This window comes from Varroa destructor, unplaced genomic scaffold (assembly GCF_002443255.2).
Source record: "Varroa destructor unplaced genomic scaffold, Vdes_3.0 BEIS01000001.1, whole genome shotgun sequence".
Taxonomy (NCBI): Eukaryota; Metazoa; Arthropoda; class Arachnida; order Mesostigmata; family Varroidae; genus Varroa; species Varroa destructor.
In genome coordinates this window covers 54,830,422-54,848,150 of record NW_019211454.1, presented here as the reverse complement: position 1 = coordinate 54,848,150, position 17,729 = coordinate 54,830,422, and the positions used below count along the sequence as shown (strand labels likewise).

The 17,729-nt window shown below is 42.7% G+C and overlaps 2 protein-coding genes across 17 annotated transcripts in view; one reads left to right on the top strand and one right to left on the bottom strand.

Annotated features, from left to right (window-relative positions):
- LOC111243211 (uncharacterized) overlaps positions 1 to 17,729 on the top strand; it is an 83,576-nt gene that overhangs the window by 32,978 nt on the left and 32,869 nt on the right. For 5 of the 6 annotated variants that reach the window (XR_015318600.1, XR_015318599.1, XR_015318601.1 and 2 more), the window contains one exon: positions 1,649 to 1,901. The exons of the other annotated variant lie outside the window; for it this stretch is intronic. The gene's annotated coding sequence lies outside the window, so the exon portion shown is untranslated. Of the gene's footprint in view, positions 1 to 1,648; positions 1,902 to 17,729 lie in introns of those variants that run through there. 6 annotated transcript variants of the gene reach the window in all.
- Ca-alpha1T (Ca[2+]-channel protein alpha[[1]] subunit T) overlaps positions 1 to 17,729 on the bottom strand; it is a 245,041-nt gene that overhangs the window by 220,258 nt on the left and 7,054 nt on the right. The gene's annotated exons all lie outside the window — the stretch shown is intronic.

Sequence of the window (17,729 nt, the reverse complement as noted above, 5' to 3'; positions counted from 1 at the left end):
AAGCGCTGCGACTCAAAAACTCGAAGGCTCGAAACTGCATTAGCGGGTGGACCTTGAGCTTGTCGATAAATTTTGATGTTACACTTTTTCCGTAAATTTGACCGTTCGTAGGATGAATGGAACGAACGGGTGAACAAGCAACCCGTACAGATTTTAACAGATTACGGAAAATCTTATGTAATCATACGAACTATGTAAATAGAAAGACTGTTTAATTAAATGTTGTAAGTGAAGTGGTTAAAAATCCTACACAAAGGGATGACTACTTGATTTATTAGTTTTTTAAGGTGCTGGACGCCAACTACGAGCAAGGCATGAAGGGCTTGGGGTAGTAAAGAAGTGTCGATAGAGACGTTTTTAACGATGGCTAGCTTGGGAGCACCTTATTAATACTATGTGTTATTATGGCATTAGCAATTGTTTAAAACAGTACTGTTATTGAGCTTACTCTGCGCGGCCAAAAAGATTTAGGAATAATACTTGGACATCAGGCTTTACCTTTAATCAAAGTTACCCTATTATTTTATAAAAATTCACGGGAAGCTGCTGCATATATATGTATATGCGAATATGAGAAAAATGGCCGGCATAGCAGAAGCAGATAGGGCTCAATACCTGGAAACAGGCATGACAAGGAAATCTATTCGTCATTAAGAGACACCGGATTTTATATAAGAATGGACTTTAAGGTACGTTAGTACAATGCTCAAAAGAAGCTTACTAACATTATTTCAGTTAAAGAAGGTGTTGATTCTAAGACTACGTTCGTTTTGTGCAATATGGGACTCCTCACAAAACATGTTTGCATGTCCTTATAAAGCATTGTAGCACAGATGGCTCCAAACGAGGCGCTGAGAGATGATCGTTTTATTATTGTGTATTTACAGAAAATTATATGAACTTCATTTATTTCAGCAAGCTAATAGAGCGATTGATTCTATAACTAACGTTCGAAAGAAGATTGCCCTTGTACCCAATCTTAGTTCACACGTTATAAAGAAAACCTGAAGCTAATTTGCAAGTGTATGCCACAAAATAATTACACCACTTAGTCCAGCCGCACAGCGGCTTAAGGAATTCTGGAAGCGGTTTTCTCCAAACCCAGCCCAGTTAGCAAGCTCGTAACGGTCAGCAAGTCGTACGCCTTGTGCGAGTGTCGGAGTATCGGACGCCTAAAGCTATACTAATTAGCTAAGTGTTACTTAGGCAAAATGTGCTGAGTGTCTGCCCTTGATTGAAGGGCACAGGATTATATTGGCTGTATTCGTCTCTACTACTACTCTACTGTGTGGACTCTACTAGTTCTGTATGGGCTCACCCTATACAAATGAATGTTTCGAAGCTGGTTTACCCAGCAGCGGATCATATCGAACTTTACCGCATTTTGTTTCTATGTGGCCTCTGATGATTTACGTACTTCACAAGAAGAGAACGTGTTTTTTGCCACTCACATTCATCGCTGTTTGTGTAGTTGAGAACACCGTTCTGTTCAAATGGATCAGACACCGACACTAATACCAGACCACTAGAGATTAGATATACGTATGCATATTTGCTAACGGAGCTCTATTTGTTGCTTCTTCGTAACCTGTTTGATCCCATGTGACGGCTGCAACGTACCTGACGTATGGCTCGTTCTTACCCAAAGCAAGAAACATGTACCTCATGAGCCAGTTGCCTGGAGGCAGTAAAAACAAATCGCCCACTAATAGTCTGTATGCTGTAACACCAATTCCGAGTTCGGTAACGGTAGCAAGAATGCTGACGGTATTCGAACGAGGTAACAGACGCGTTCGCGGTCGCTTTCATAAACGAAATGAAGTTGCGAAGCTACAACATCGATCTTCACTGGTGTGTCCAGTAATTGGCAAATCGTCAAGCAATAAACTGCATCTTCGATATCATTGGCTTTTAATTTCGGTACCGTAAATCATACTAACAAACTCAAAAATTGTTTTTAAGAACATGAATTAGGAAGCAGCTCTGCCCATTGTTAACTGCGTCTTTTGGACACTGTCAGAGTGCGTACAGACTGTTTATAAAGCTGCTATCAGGACATTTTTCGAGAGCTTGTTAAGTAGCGCTATTCCCGCCATCGTATAGAAGACCTATATCAGTGATTACAAAAAATTAATCTGGATATTTGCAGTGTGGGATTCACATGAATAGAGAGGGTAGACGGTACAACGAACCGAGCGGGGGAACAGGCTCTATGAGTAATAAGTGCAAACAATGTCTTCGCCTTCGGCAAATTCATAAACTTCCTAATTTATGTTGTTAATGACTGCAAGGTAGCTATCTAGGCCTGCTTTCGTTTCATCTGAAATCTTCATTGAATCGGTTTTCATGACTTTGTTACTTCCGATGCCACTTCTTTCACTGGAAAAGGCTCTTTCTTTGGAATCGTTTCCTTGAGAAAGGGAATGGCTACTGAATCTGTTAAAGGAATACGTAGTCCTGTAATCTATAGCTTCATTTAATTAGCTAATAACATGTTCATTTGCCACTAGACACTCGCCATTGGAAAACGCAAGGATACAAGGTTTTGTGCATAATGAGCACCAAATGAAGATACGTAAGCGTATATATATAGCTTTGTTTGCTGTTTGCCTATATCACAGATAGTTCAAATAACTGCGAAGTCCTGTTCATTTATTATTTACTATTAATAATTTTGTTTATTCGTCTGTCAGTCAATGTGTGATCTGCTTTCGTCGTCTGAAGAGCGCATCGTTTCCTGTCATTTGAAAACCTTCTGTTGCCTTGAGTAGTATATTCTACCTCACGTATTATACGTGAACGAATTTTCGACTAAAGTGGCACTTAACAAGTTCTGTTTAGTGGAGGAATCGAATGCCTGTTTGTGTTGGGCGCCTGTTTTTAGGATTGGAACACCAAGAGCTGAGCTGTCGAAAAGGACTCACTATCACTACAGCCCTTTGGGCAACCACCCCATGCTTTGTATTTTATGTACAACTTTTATTAGTGTATAGTCAAAGGCAGTTATAGTTTGACCCTTGTCCACGTTGCATTCATGGCCCATCCATACGGTTTCATCTTGTCCGCGTTCCCTTACTGGACGCTCTCCAGAGAGAGCAAATGACAAGGTACGGTGTTGTCGCTCCGGGTAACAAAGCCGCTTCGCCATTCGATACGCTTGGAGCAAATGAAAAAGGTTGTCAACATTAAGCAAATCTAATTCTGATATACTCGTTCCGATGGAACATAAAGTTGTTGGTGAATATTTTCAAAATGCGTTTACAGAAAGTCTAGTTCTGACTTAAATTGGCTCTAGGTTATCACCAAAATTAAAGGAGGACATTAAGTTGTATTAACCTAATTTTAACTTATTTCAGGTATGTTCATTTTATCCCTCGTACACATGGTTCTTTCTAATTCATTTCTATGAAGCCCCTAGCGACCAGACCGGTGACCTATCTAAAGTTCAGGTCCTGTAGGCCAAAAAAGCTCAAGCGACGCTTTAATAATAAAAGCCTATATCTGGTCATTTTGATATAAGTTTAAAATATAAGCATCCGAACATAACATACCCTAGCGCTGTACTTTTCATCTTCTCACGTATATTGGCAGATCTGCCCGCTAACAAAAGCAACAAAAGCATGCCCCTACTAACTAGCTAGGCATCTACATTAGGTTCGTATTTCCTTGCTTATCTTGGCGTCATCGCGACATCGAGGCCTGCATTTCTTCCGCCGTCCTTATTTCCCGGCCCAGGATCAAGCTGGCCATGTTGGGTCGCCTTTCATCTCTATACTCATCACGTCAACCAGAACTTCGGCAAGAGCACGCTGGCCCAGCTAGTCCGCGGTACAAGGCTCACATGCACTATTGGTAGCAGCAACACTAACGGTGTTGGCGGTAAAGCATAATATTCCAGAAAGCCAGGCTTGTCAAACCAAGCAACAGAGATGACCAGATCGTCTGACATGAAAAGAATTGGTAAAGAATGGGAAGACAATGGCAGCGAGCAATGACTGTGGCTTGGCCATCAGTTTCCGTATGCCTTTTTAGGCTGATTGTCCTCCTTTTCCTTTTCGGTTTAATTTTCCAGCCTCCTTCAGACGAATACGAAGGCCAGCCCTGCTCTGTGGAAAGGACGCGACCAAGTTAATGATCGCCAATGTGTGTACAATCGAGTCTGGCGAAAAGCGTTTTTGCCTTTTGCTAGAACTTTGTTGCTTCAAAAGTCAACAACCAAGGTCCTAACCACTCATCTAGGTTTAGGCCAGCCAAGATTCGAATAAATAAATAGTAACAAGCGTATTAGCTACCGCGACCTTTTTGAATTGCCCTTGGATATACTCAGAAGCGTTTATTATATTCAAATGACTAACTTTGGCAAAATCTCACTTGTTCATGAGCACTGAATTATCTCTTAAGATCATTTTACCTGTCTAGACTGTGTAGGACGTATCACTGTAGCAGCCTATTCAGGTTCCGTAGTGTCATTTTAAGGTTTTGGATAAAGGCAGCCGTTGCGCGTAGTATGCTAAAGCGAAAAGAATTTAACAAGGCTAGATAACAAAAAAAAAGAAAAACTTCTAGAACGACACAGCATAGGATGATAGTTAACATTTACGCACAGATAATATAAGCAGGTAAACTACACGCAGTTAATTGCTGGCCAGCAAAAGGCCAGCGGCAGCAGACAAGCTGAAGCTTAATCGACTAATAAACGTCCACAGTTAGCGGAAGGTGAACAAACGGCCGATATATGAAACTAGCATTAGAAATAAGTAAGGCACAGGACTGTTGTGCACCCTGCGTTCCCTGGCAGCTTTTTTGGCCTTTCCAGCCTCTTAGCAGAGAGCTGTTACCAGGCATTGACAGCAAGGTCACCTCTTCTAAAGAACAGAATTAGCATCTCTCGACCGCTAACCAGTTATTCGACGTCGTGGGAAACCAATGTTATAACTAGTTAACTTCAAACGAGCTTCGTTTTTCATTGTAAGTGCTTTTTTTTTTTTAGTGCAGACTAACTTTCTTGCTTACCCACACGCACGTGCCTTGAGTGCGCAATACAAAACTGCTCATGTCAGGTCAGCGTCTGACACAGTTTGTAGACGACAGCGTGAACCCATATGCCGTGATGCAACGAAAGTGCTTTGTGGCACATGAAGCCCTTGCACGACAAAGATGTCAAAGTATCTAAGGCCATATCTCAATAGCAACGCAATAACTTGCCGACCCGAGTCCGTAAAGTGATAAAGTTAGAGGAAACTTTATAACATATACGAAAGCCAAGTTAGATCTCTCGATAAGATAGACATTTACCGGCCGTTTCGAATTTTTGACTCACATTGACCTGATTCTTGTGCTATACGGCCATTGCTTGTGTTGTCCGATGTGAACGATTGAATCTCATTTCTGTCCTAAAGTATCATACCGAACTTGTTTATCGGACGTTCAAAAACATCTTCAATCAACTTAAAACTTTAATGGTACTAACAAGCCTAATTAAATGTTATCTCTCAGTTCAGTTAACGTTAAGCGTCTTTATTTAATTAAGTGAATCGCAAAATGAACTGTTTGACGGCTGCAATCTATATCTGGGTGGCATCAGTTACATATTAATGGTGAAACGGACACCGACTCTTGTAACAGCCAACAAGTTACAGTTATCTAGTAATTAAAAGTGGTCCTTGTTGATGTTTCTGCCAAAGATTCATGGCAAACTATGTTTCCAAACGCCAATTTGACAGATGATAAATGTGTGCTTAATGTCAGTGTATCCAATAGACCTTTGATTGACAGTGAATATGGAATAATCTTTGGTACCGAAGTTATAGCTCAAATTCTCCAACGTAACAGTGTAATCCTAAAATTCAGGGTTACATAAAACAGCTGCCCATATAAAGCGCACGCATAGGTTTCAGTATAATCAATGGACGCTTCTATATCTTCAGTTCCCATTTATATTCTCCACTATAATCTAATTTATTTCCTCAGCATATAAACACACGTACCCACGCGATTATATAGGTGCACCCCTACACGGAGAGCAGCCATTAACTAACAATTAAGCTCCGATTTTCCAGCGTTTTATCATTATCACTACAAGGTTACAGCGCACCGCGCTATAGATGCGCCTAACATTGAATTTGTATAGGTGACGCAAGCAAAGCTTTATTAACGAACATCGTCTCATCACGCTGCTCTAATAAAATTGGCTTTTTTCCTCTGTTTGGCTTTGTATCCTCGACGAGGAAGTTATTACGAAAAAGCGTCTTTCCTCCATTGAGCTCTTTCTCCAAGTTCTACGCCCTCCTGTCCCCCCCCCCCCCCCCCCTAGCTAGACGGCCTACACAACTGTTGCCTCCGCTGGCGTGCACGAGTCTTTGTATTGATGATGGCCTTAGATGCTATTCGGCGAGTTTGTTGCTCGGCGTCTATTTTTTCGTTAACCGATGGATCCTTTCTGTAGGATGTCTACGTCTACGTACGTAGGTTCGAACATACAGACAAACGAAAAAATAAACTTAACTACGAAGAGTTGGATGACGAGTAGTTGTTTCCCGCCAGCCGTAGCCCCTTACCACGACGCACCGACATAAGGCAAGCAGCTAAGACCGTGCTGACTCTTCGAAGCATCGGCGCAAAGTAAGAACAGGCATGATCTTTTAAACAAAAACTTTTTTTCTTACCTTAGCAACATCTGAAGTTAGCTTTTCTTGGGTAGTGCTCTTATTGGTGCTGTTGCTGCCGCTGCTGTTGCCAACACGAAGTGCCGCGGCCGCAAGTGCTCGTTTTGTTTTTTTCTTTCGTGGGAAACATATGCAGAGGATGAGCTGTACGACGAAGAGCGACGATTCTGTTCGCTCCGAAAAAAGCGGACAACCAACAAGAAACAGCCGTTCAGTGGAATATGCGCCCACCAGCGCCTATCCTATCGTTGAGCAAAAAACATGAATGCTCCTGATAGAGAAGTTTCATGGCTTGCACTATTCCGAGAGCAGCCAATCTGATTCTCCTAAATGTAAAGAAGTTATTTATTATATAATAACTTCAAATAGGTGTGCGGTACGACAATGCCATATAGATTTTCGTTTTTTATGTTTTATATAGAAATTTATGTTTTGACTGATTAGCTCTGATTGGCGTAAATACCGGTGCGGCTGAACCTTCGTTACGAGATTTTTTCCTCGCATCATTCTTGAGTGAGGTATTCGCTTGTAAATAAAGTCTATCATACCGCAACAAAAGCGGTTTCGAGTATAACGTTATTATACGAGTATTGTTACTTTAGCAAGGTTTATTATGTTTCTTAAGATATAGGCAAAGAGTAGATTGCGCCGTTTGTATTGATTTTCAGATACATCATATAATATACAAGTGTGCTGCGGAGAGTTATATAGGACAAAGCTAAATAAATAACACATTAATCACGTAAAAGTAAACTGTGTTAAAATGGCGGAATCCCAATGCAGCTCTTCACCTGGCTCTGATCACTGCTGCATAAGGCGTCATACGCAGACACGTTGCCACGTCTGTTAAACAATACTAACGACAAGTGGTGCCGCTTCACGTAATTCTATTCAACAATGCGTCGACTGATCCCCGAAAAAAGCCAACGTATCATGCTGGCTGTAGGACCTACCGGTTGTTTTTTAACGATAGATAAGTAAACGATAAACGCGAAGAGCTTCTCCCTCTCTCATATACATGACGCGTGTGTCTTTCCTACGTTTTGTCAACGCGCGTTTTGTCAACAACATCTTGCATTCACGGTATTACAGATACATACTCATGTACTCGTATCTACAGTCGTTATTATAGAATTTCGAACTGCAGCGATATTAAGCAGCGATCTCGTTGTTACTTTAAGAAAAAAATTTCGCGGTGGTACCGCGCTACGATGGTCAGGCTCAGCGACTCGTGGAAGGGTAACTCGTTGGATATAAAGCCGCCTGCACCGACGACCAGACTAATTTGGTTAGACTCGCCGGCCATCTGAGCAACCGTTAGCGGTCAATACTAACACTTCGATTTTGTCTGTTATTACTTTCTTATTCCTTTCTCCCTGTTTTCCCTTCTCGTAATATATTCAGATCGCCTCCATCTCATTCTATAAGATATAGGGGCGCCCATGTCAAATTTAGTATCAGCCACGAGTGGGCTAAGAGAGAATGCCATACCGAACACATTTGTACCGGATCACCCGAACCGAAAGCAGTCTGAGGTTCCAAGCCACGAAAAGAAGAAAAAGCTTCGCGCAATGAAATCGTGAGAGTGCGCGCATACGATGCAACAGTTTTCGAGTGTTCATCTTCAGTGACTCAAGGGTAGCTCTATACATTGTCCAGCGTGGATATCACAACAAACTTTCAATTTGTAACTATACAACAGAATTGTTCGTTAGTAAGACGTTAGCGACAAGTCTGGCAATTGATATATTAATACTTGTAGCAGTGGAAGGGAAATCCCAAAGCGTTTATACTTTGGTTCAACATTGTGTAGCCACTTTAAGCTATTTCGACAAATACCATTGGGAGATCTTCGCGCTTTCAACGTCATACTTGACCTCTTGTTTAGCCCAAGTCGCACCCGCCAATGCCCACAAACGAACCTTCTGTTTGGAATACTTTGTGACAGGCACAGGAAGAACACATTCGGTCTATTCTGCCGTAAACGCATTTTTATCATTTAATCTTTGTTGAACGCTGTAAGACTCATTTAGCAGAAGACTCGCCTCTATCTGCAATAAAGGAAAGAGAAAATTCAAAATCCCGAAGCAATCTCAAGAGTTATCCAGTATGAACAGCCCTTTTAAGCTTGTCTTTGTATTTGCACACCCACGCTCATTTGAAGCATGTTGAAAGGCTTTCTTGGACCCGTGATATCCGCTTCTCTAATCAAACAGGGTGTTGTGGAAATAAACAATTTTCGACTTGTTAAAGTGAGCAGTTATATTCAACTAAGTGGATGCTTGGTATATTTTGCGTGTTATGTCTGCAAAAGCTCTATTCAATAATGATTAAAGCATGTCAAGAACTAACGACAGTTTCATAGCAGAACCAAGGATTTAAATAGGCGCACCCAAAAACCTTTAACGACCTGCCCCATAGGTGAAATGCAGGTAACCGACCTCAATCGTACGACATGAATAGTTTGGCATAGTGAAACAGACAGAAGGCCTGCATTAAAGGTCTTGTAATAATTTGCAGCAGCTGCTGGTCGATTGTACAACTAACTATTTACATATAAAAACTGAAACGTTATAGATTTAGGCCGGAAGTCTCATGTCAGCCTTCAGAACGTAGCCATTCATACTCGGTTCAAAATATTAGAAATAACTAAAAAACACATTTAATCAGTGAAAATTAACCATAAGCATGATTTTCAACCAAACTTCACCTATGCTTAGTACTGAACGATGTTGTAATGTATACTATTACCCATGATAAATTAACGATCCGGTGCGAAAAGGGTCACACGTTATACGCACTGTATTGCCATAATTTACACACTGACCGAAATTAAATTTTGGGAACATTTCAATCCAGTTCCCAGTCGTCCTTTCAAGGTTAATGATCAGATCAACTCAAGTACCATTCCCCGTCGACTTCCGGGCAGCTTCAGCTCCACCTCTATCACATTCAATTAGTCGTTTCTTGATTCTAACTTCAATAATGTTGACTGCCCCTATCGAAAGAAGCAGTGCACATTGGTGACGGCTTGCAGCGTTGTTTATGTTTAAGCTGTTCAGAATGGATCCTCTCGAATCTCAAGTGGCCAGACTTAGTGAGTTTGTAAGCTCACCAAACTAACTCAGGAACAGAGTTCTTGTAGTTCAGCTAAGCGGGATTGACGAGGGCTGTGCCGAGGAGTCATCATCGTCAACAACGGAAACACTGCTGCCTCCGCTGTACAAAGGGGCGACGGCCAACAATGTCAGTAACGAAACCACTCACTGTAACTGCATTGCGCTTCACTCACCCGATGATGTTTTATTCACAAAGGGGTCTAGAGTTGCTCACCTCAACTCCCGACCCCAGATTTATGTAGCCCCCGTCCGCTCTATCTTATTAGGCCTTCGGCTGTCCCTTTTACTGCACCTTCTACAGCCTTTCCTCTTACCCACCTTTAATAGCAGCCTGATCAGAGGCCGCATTCTATCCCGCTCGCCCCTTCCCCCAGGAGAACACAACGGTCCAAAGTTGGAACGCTTAATAATTACACGCTTAGCTTAGTTTTTGCCGAAAGGCACCCTGTCAGGTCCGCCAAGACGGCGGTCGAACACACCGTCACAGACCGTATGGACATACACACGCACATGGATGCGACCGCAGAAACAAACATACAAACACGCACTACTGAGCTGGGGCATTCTGACGTCAGAACCACTCCACCGGAGACAAACAACTGCCATAACGGCTACAACTTCTATGGAACTACTACTAGCTACCATCAAAGCCGCGACGATGTAGCAGCTGAGCCTTCACAGGCGGCTCTTGACGTTTCTCGCCTTAACAGTAGATGATATCTAGTGGAGCTACCAACGACCAGCCAAGTGGCTTCCAACCAAGTACCTATCATCGAAAGGTAAGCGATAACACCTTCTTTACTTCCCAGTTTCTCCCCCTTGTTCATCCTTCCTCACTAGTATGCCTTACATACTTCACCGAATAGGATGGCAATCAAACATAGAAAAAGTTCAAGTAGTTCCACAAGAGCTTTTATAACTTAACGTCATGATGTCGACTGAGCAACACAGTACAATATTTTCACTAATATATATAATAATAAAAATATATGTGCTGATAATAAGTTCTACATAAGAGTATTTTCAGTTTTTCGATACTGCCAACGTAGCGACGCGAATTGTTTGATGACAACCGTTATGACGTAAAGATGAGAACAATCATATTGTGCCTTCTGCACATATTTAATAGGTATCATATATATCCATATTTTTCTTTGGGCGGTACTTAAGCTAAAAATGATCCTTAAGTTAATATTGAACCAAAATAAATATTTCAGTTTGCTACGAATTGTTCGACCCTTTCGGTGCTACCCAATGTTTGAAACACTGCCAAACTATATATAATTCTGGCGCATAAATTTAAGAAGAACGTGACAACATACGCTTTATGTACTATCAACTAATAATTTCTGCTACGAGTAGAGATATTCTGTGCTGCAATTAGCAATTACCCGTACTTAGTCCTTCGTTCACCTTTCGGTATCTATAATTACACGTTTCTAGGTAGAAGCCCAAAACCAAGAAGTACAAAGCGCACCCACTGCTGAAATGCTCTGAACATTGGCGGAATCGTCTGGCGTTATGTGTACGTACGTTCCTACCGCTCAAAGTTACTCCTTTTGTGTGATAAGTATGTATTTAGCTTAAAATGTAACGCAAGCTCACGAGCGCTCGCATTTAGCAGAACGCGCTAAATAATATGTAAATAGCACATAGCACTAAATAGTAAAAGCTGTGTACGAAGTTCGCCGGCCAAATTAAACAAAGCAATCTTCTCGCTCGATTAGGTCTATAGTATCTTCGAAACTGAAAGAGTTCAGCATTCAACGACACCGACGATATATTCGGTAATACAAATTGTATTACATTTAAATCTTTTACGGAGGCCTTTAGTGTTATGATGTAACATCCAGGCCAACGATATCAAATCGCTCTCAGTCTGCCGATCAAGAGGTTAAAGCTGACTTTTCTTATATGTTGGGTATCATCAATCCCCTATTAACGGGTATTTGTACTTGTTGATATTCAAAAGGGGTACATGTTAACAGAGATTGACTAATTGATAGTTATGATTATCGAAGAACAAGCTAATAATAGAAATCTCACTATGTAAATAAGCCTCTGTCGTCTGCCCTAGAGAACTCTACATGAAGAACTAAGTCGTTAACAAGAAATTGACGATACATATCCTAGGTACTATATACTGCCTATGTTTCATGGCCATTGCTTTTTCAATTGTCATCAGCTAGGCTGCTTTAACAAAGAATTCACGTGTCCTCGTTCGGCTGTGCCCTTGGCAACTCGCATGTCCTAACAATCTAGGATCTTGTCACCTAGACGTTTGACGACCTTCTTCGACTAATACTTTGTAGAGTTTCTCTTCCGCATCTTCGCTGCAGTAATGGCGGCCACTCGTATCACTCGCTGGCGCCGCTGCCGATACTAATAATTGATGGTCATTAAGCGGCCTGCCTCTGCCAGCAAGAAACTTCGATATTCTCAGCATCCTTGTATTTTACAGCAGGAATTGATGAGCTGAACAGCTAGCCAATAGTGAGGTCTAGTAGTTCGGTCGCTTCCACAAGTTTGGACGACATCGTGAAAGATTAGGCCGTTGCTTGAAGGTTGGTTGAAGACTAACGATTTGTCGTCATGATAGCCAGGGCTTTTACATCCAAACCGCTTCCGAACGAGGGCAACTATTTGCTATTTAACTTCTTGGCCATTACAGTACAATTTCTATGCTTGTAAACGAGAAAGATCTCCGCTGAATTGAAAGTAGTAGAAAAATCGACACTGACAAGCAATTAAGCTTACCCAGAAACCAAAATAAAATAAAAAATAACTTATACAAGTTGTGATGAATATAATTAGAATCATTATAATATACCTTCTATATATAATATAACTTCTAGTATAGCAGTGCTAAGACGAAACAGAGTTGAAATTAGATACACATGGTGTGCAGAATGGTGGCAAAGGATTTACAGATATTCCCATATATTTGCTTTTCGGATTGTTTGGTACACTAGTAGAAACAGATGCTCTCGACATTTTATACCCATGTTAATGACAAATTGTTTTCCATTGTTTCGAATATCGACAACATCCTCGCAGTAGGACAAAGTCGACTTCGAAACGAAATCGGGTTTATGCCTCATTCAGATACGGCAGAGAACTGAAGTCCGTGAACGCTCTTTTAGTGATGGCCATCACTTGGCCATGTAGACTTTACGACCAAACGATAATTTTCCTTTATAGGGTTATTTTTGTTTGTACATTAACTTTGGCTTAGGACACTCTGTTTTTCCGAACGACTTGAATAATTTCGAGCAATTTGGTTCACATGGTTAGCAAATACCCATCTAGCAATCGCTTCGAAGTGCGTTCATCTCGTATAATTTTCATCAGCCTCTCTGCCAACTACCCCTACGTAATAAAATGTATAAAAAACAAAAACGTACGAGAGGATTTAATGGTACAGGACAGCACAGCTGTAAGCGTATCAGCGTAAAACCGTTAGTGCACTCAGTGTCCTTCTCGAAAGCAGACGCCGACCGCGCACAACAGAACAATATCTGCTGGCCAACTTTTGCTTAACCTTTTGAGTGGCCAATATATACTACATCTATAACCCCAAACTTTGCAGTGGACTGATTTGTTTTTCTCTATCTTGTTAAGCGTTGCTTTTCTGCGTAAAATCAGATGGCCAAGAAAATAGCCAGAGTTCCAGCTAAAAGTCGAGATGCCCCGAGGGAGTACAGATATCCTAAAGACCCAGAAGTGTGTATGGTCGGGTAGCTCAGAATATTTCTAGATAGTGGTAGATATAACAGTGGAAAATAATAAATTTTATCTTTATCGTGTGCCATGATTGTTCTATGCGGTTGTCTGTATAAATAAGCGTTTCTTCTTTCAGGTTCACTTATTTAGGCGACAACTTCATCGCTACACTTGAGATGATGCTAGAAAAGTTGTGTTGCAACGAAGCGACGTATTTGCACCATCTTGGCGTATTGTCGGCTTTTACAGCATCGCACATAGCTTAGGATAAGCAAGTGGCCTAAGTGGGTTCTGCAGTCGACCTAGAAAACTGTCACTTTTGCTTGAAAAGGAGGCTCGAGTCATTGATAGCCCTCCAGCGACTAGTGGGCTTGCTGTTTTTGTTCAAGAGGCCGGACATGAATATATTAGGCGGCAAAGAACGTACCCTTGTTACTTGCAAAGACTCTATACGACAACAAGCTCAAAAAAGTTGATGGTGCGAAATTGTCTTCGTGCTGCTTCAGCAACTTATGGATGTCGTTTACACCGTCATCCACGGTAACAACAACCCTGTAATATCTAATCTCGCAACGGACCATGTTTTATACGCAAGCAGAGAACACCATACTAACTAAACATTCATTGGGTGCCGGCGTTTTACCAGAGTCACAGTATCGATTGACACTCAGTTTAATTAAAATGACTGGGTAGTAAGCTTTATTCGGTTGAACATCCACTGCGTCTGCAAATAAGTTCGCTCGTATTGTGGAGAAATTGCTCTTGTCATATGGGTCAAGTACTATTTAGCTAAATGTCCAAGTGATGCCATACAAGTAATGTCCAAGCGCGCCATACATACATACATACATACATACACTACAATCCTCAATATTCGCTCACGACAAACAACATCAGCTGGAAAGAGCACTTCCTAACGGATTTGCGCTCGTGGATCGGAGCCATGGCTAGAGGCAGAAGTAGCACCGGCGATGACAGCTTGTTTCTGACCTTCTGCGTGCTCGAATCACTCGTCTAAACCTAAACGGAAGGCTTATCTCCCTTTTATAGTCGGTTTCATTCAGCCGCCTCTGTGTTTCGTTCTTGTCTCACAGCTTCCCTCCTCTTTCCATCCCCCTATCTTTTTCCAATGCACGTTTTTTCTTTTCCCTCGAGCTCGCTTCCCCGTTTTCTTCATGATTGTCGTTTTTTTTCAAAGAACAAAGAAAACGACATCACCTGAAGGCCGTCTTGTGACAAAAAAGAGTCAGCAGCTGCTGACACAGTGGCGTCTTTACTATTCCGTGTTGAGCGGCGACAACAGCAGCAGTGGCATCGTTTATGCCACTGTCGTTTCCCTGCTGTAAGAACAAGTTCCACTGATGAGAAGTCGAATTGGACGGCTGACGGACAGAGCTTGTTTCTTTTTGCTCGCTTCTTCCTATCTTTTCCTTCAACGCTCGCTTCAATTTCGTCTAGTCACACGGCGCTGCACTTAAGGTGTCTACAGAGGCTCATTGCTTGCAGTTACTATGACCGCTGCTGCTGTCGGAACCACCACTCAAGCTTATCTCAGCAGCTCCTCGTTCCCCCTCAGCCTCGCTCCACGTTAGCATAGCAAAAGCTAGGTGCCCTCATCTGGCCGAGTAACAGCTATCGCCAGCACCAGCAACGGCGGCCATAGTAGGTACCTGCAGAACTATACCACCCATATCCCCCTAACGAGCCATGCAGTCGAAGCCGCTGATGCTGCTGCACTCGCCTAAGCCATCGCCGCCAATGCCACTGATCTAGGACCACACATCTTAGCCTCGGTACAGCTGTAGCCACCGAGGTTGCACCAAGGTGCGACCCCCACCTAGACGAGGTCATTTACCTGGCTAACTCATTCAGGGCTTTTGGTCACTGGCGGCCCTACGACCGCCTGATCCAATCGCTTTAACCTGTTTTCCTGCTGGCAGACTCATCCTAGTAGGTGTATAAATGAAGTTAGTAAGCGCGGCCAGCCTTGAAAGACACGAAACATCTATAGCCACCAAGACCCATCAAAGGCCCGATTTTCCACAACGAACCAGAAGCAGGATGATGACGCTCTTCATCTTCCAGAAAATCGACCATAGGAACGGGAAGTGGTTGGCCCGTAGATGTCCGTGAAGATGATTACAAAATGTACGCGGTGGCATCGCTGTGCTGAAGACTTTCCCAGGCCCTTCGTATTACTTCGTGTCTATATGCTTCCCTCCGATGGGCCTACGCTGCTTGCGAGACGACGTAAGAGAGTTGGAAGGCGCATCGTTTGATGAGGCGCATATAAACAAAAACGAATTTGGATATGGCTAGTGTTTACGTTGTGAATGAAACTCAACATTTTGCATGGACTTACAATGTTCGTTTGGGCGCACCGATACGATAACATTAGCCCATATGTTATTCAGTAATACGCTACGTCGCTTACGAAGCTTGAAACTGTATAGGTATATATTATAATATTAATTTCTCATTGCACACTTTGCTTGAAGTAGGTAGAGGGAAAGAATACTTGCTCCACTTAAACCTCATTGTACGAATCTAAACGCACGAATTGGGTGGGCCCAGTGCAATACTACGACAGCCAGCTGATTTATGTGGACTATTGGCATGCCCAGCCCTTCGGTGCAAACCACGCCGACACCGACTTCGACTGTTCAACCTGAGAATCCACTTTGTGTGTAAATTCAAAGAAGTCGCGGTATCGCCTTCGCATCCTACCGTCGACCCATTCGGTTGGTGCTCAATTCTGGCAGGAGTCGTCGCTGTTGTCGTCTCCTTTTTGCTTTTCCTCTTCACCGCGTTTTCTATTGTCGCCGCGAACGACCTAATCCGGCTATAGCAACTATCCCTGGGTAAGAACGCGCAACTAGTAAGTTAACCAGCTAGCCAAGTACATCTCGAGAGTAACCCTGGCCGCAGCAGCAGTAGGTTGACGTGTGCTGTACGGCCCGCTAATAAATTTGCTATACACTATTTTGTACAGGAGTTGTGGCTAGCTGGCAAGTGTATGAGGCATATCGGAATCAATTTTTGTTAGTCCTTTTTCAACCGTTCGGCTTTCTACCGTATTTTTCCTTCCTGTACCTGTCACTGGCCCATGGCAATACGGCGTTTCGTCGGCGCCCGTCAATGGTCGTCGATGTCCTTATCCACCTGCTGTTCTTTTTTTTGCCCCGTTTTTTCCCACCTGCTGTAATAGGGGCAGGAACGAACGAAGAAATCCAGCTCACGCGACGATATCACATGCAGTTCCTGTTGCTATCTAAACTAAGCCCTACCTATAGCTTCTTGTCAAAGAAGGTCTGGTTCCTACCTGGTCCATCCCTTGTAGATAATACTACTCGTTGGCCTCATCGTTTGCTGGATCTCCGAGTCATTTACTCATATTTGGTGTGAGGGTTGTAAGGACTGAGTGGTCGGTTGGTCGGCCGCTCGGTCAGATCGCTATTAGGCTTGGCCTGGCTGGCCGAATATATATATATTCAACCACCTTTACTAGTACTTTTACCAGTGCTATGACTACAGCCGTACTTGCCACCACTATTGGTACTATTGTTACAATATAAGGACCACTTGTTTTTTAGAAATTTGACGGGCCAAACGAACATAACAGAAAAAAGATGTACGCGAAAAGATCCAGGGATAGGCATAACTACATTTGTCCTCCGGTATCTCAGAGGTATAGGAGAGGTTCGAGAATGGTTTCAACGGTAACCAATGCTCGCGTTTCTATCGCTACTTTGGCTTCCGCTGAAACGGGCAACCTCATAAACCATATGTTGACCATCATCATCATGTTCTCCTTTTTCTAGTGTTTTTTCTCATTCTAATCGGCTGTTCTCTTTTGCCCAGTCATCTCCAACTTGTATCCACTCCTTTCCTTAGCAGAACCATCGCGGTCACAGTAAGAATCAGCTGCACAAGCCGTACGTCAAGTGCCTGCGCCGTGTCGGCCATAGAGGGCACCACCAGTAGTGCGTCTGGTAACACCAGTAAACCCCCACCCCATCTGTTCGTCATTTGGCTAACGTCCACCGACCCCCGTGATCATCTGCAAAAATGGTGCAGCAGGTATGAATCAGCATCTAGGACGACAGACCGGCAAATAATGAAAGCTTCAGCCTTTCAAACTCTTGACCAGTTTTGCTTTCACTAAGACCCTCACTGCCAGCTGCCAGTTGAGAAAAACCTAAAGTCAACGTCCAATTATGGC